Raw genomic sequence first — 2043 nt, forward strand, 5'->3', positions numbered from 1 at the left:
AACTTAGCCCAGCCCAGCCCCTAGCTGGATATAGCCCCCTGAATTACCCAGCTGACTCCACACAAAGCAGAGTTTCACCAGAACTCTGAATCCTGACCCCTCTGAACCCTGGGCAAAAAAATAATCGCTCTTGTAAGAAACTATGGTTTGTGATGCAATAGATAACTGAGACAGCGTAATTTCAGAAATGTAATATAGTCAGCAGAGATCAATAATTGGCATCATCCTTTTTTTTAAACAAGGACTTCTCTTACATTAGGTTTCTGTAAATCTACAGATTTATAGTCACAATTAATTGTGATTTAGACAAGACAGTTGGTTAGAATATAGTGAACTATTAATTTTAAAAGTAATGGTTCCTTAGTAATAAATATAATGTAAAATAGGATATCTTGAAGTCTTAAAACTCATCTGAAGCCTTAATGTGAATGATAAATGTACTTTTAATCTAATAAAGTTGTAGGAAATCTTATAATGTTTCAAAATGATAGCTTATGATAAATGTATGTTTTACTTGAATTAATCCTTTACAGAATTTCATATGATCTGTGTATAACACTTAAGATAGTTATATAAAGAAGTCTTTTGAGAAGTCTTTTGATCTATATTTTATCCTAATTGAAAGGATTTAAGGCTGCAATATGAAAAATGATGAGAGAAATAAGTTTTATAACAGGCCTTTTTTGTATGAATTTTGCTTATCTCTACTAGATGAAATTGATTTTCTTATTTGAGTACCTGTAGATTCACCAGTTGAATTTTTTTAACCATTCCTCTACAAGTGGGAGATCACATAGTTTCCATTACTTTGCCACCACAAACAATGCTGCAGTGACATCTTTGAATGTGTATCTACACACTCATGCTTTAAAAACAGTTCATGTTTTATTTTAGAAGAGTCACATTTAGTAGTATCTTACATTTGCTTCTACTTTATTTGGTGTTCAGATACTTGATATTGTGTGTAAACAAACATAAAGCCCAACTCCGGGGCATGCTTACTGGTCATTCTGCCAAGGCCTGGTATCCTGGACCCAGCTTCCCCAGCCTGATGTGCTCCCAAGCTGTGGCCAATTAAGTGCAATTTAGAAGGGGAATATCCACATTTTTTCTGAAAGGATTGTTTTAAAGGAAAACAGAACAGGAAGGATTGTTTACATATGCTTTAGAAAAGAAAAAGCCAGAAGCAACATGGTTCTCTCTCTTGCACATAAGATGGAGACTGGTAAACTGACAAAGTGACACCTATATCTTTATCTGACCAAAGGAGAGAATCAGACAGGCCTGGAAGAATGCCCTCTATTGGAGCTCTTCTTGCGCTAAGGAGCTGGCTTCCTGGTCTTTGGGAATAAGAGAACAGCCCTAGCAGCTGTATTTGTGGCTTCCAGATCCACGCCTATCCCTCCTGAGGCCAAACCCTTTCAGCACACCGCTAACATGGGTCAAAGGCAGCTAGCTCATGCCTACAATGTTATCCACCTTGCTTGTGTCTGTCTCCTCCAGGCTAAGGCAACACTAGGAGGAGCTTTTAAGAATATTCACAAACTCAAACAACACAATAGCAAGAAAACAAATAACATCACTAAAAAATGAACAAAGGACTTCAACAGATATTTCTCAAAAGAAGACATACAAATTATCAACAGGACAATGAAAAAATGATGAATATCACTAATTGTCAAGGTAATGCAAATTAAACCACGATGAGATATTACCTTATACCTGTTATGTTAATTAGCTTGATAAAATCATTCCACAATGTATACATATATCAGAACATATCACCAAAAGAAAAAAGATGATATATGTTGGCAAAGATGTGGAAAAAAGGGAGCCCTTGTATACTGCTGGAAGAAATGTAAATTAGTACAGCCATTATGAAGGACAGTATGGAGATATTCCTCAAAAAGTTAAAAATAGCTGGGCACAGTGGCTAATGCTTATTATCCCAGCACTTTGGAAGGCTGAGGTGGGAGGATTGCTGGAGGCCAGGATTTCAAGACCAGCCTGGGCAACACAGCAAGACCCAGTCTCTAAAAAAAA

The 2043-nt window shown here is 36.6% G+C and overlaps 1 protein-coding gene across 1 annotated transcript in view; it reads right to left on the reverse strand.

The window, feature by feature from the left end:
* The window catches only part of PNLIPRP3 (pancreatic lipase-related protein 3), a 37179-nt gene that overhangs the window by 8117 nt on the left and 27019 nt on the right, over window positions 1-2043 (reverse strand). The window lies entirely within an intron of this gene.

This window comes from Propithecus coquereli, unplaced genomic scaffold (assembly GCF_000956105.1).
Source record: "Propithecus coquereli isolate 6110/MARCELLA unplaced genomic scaffold, Pcoq_1.0 Scaffold84, whole genome shotgun sequence".
NCBI classification, from domain to species: domain Eukaryota; kingdom Metazoa; phylum Chordata; class Mammalia; order Primates; family Indriidae; genus Propithecus; species Propithecus coquereli.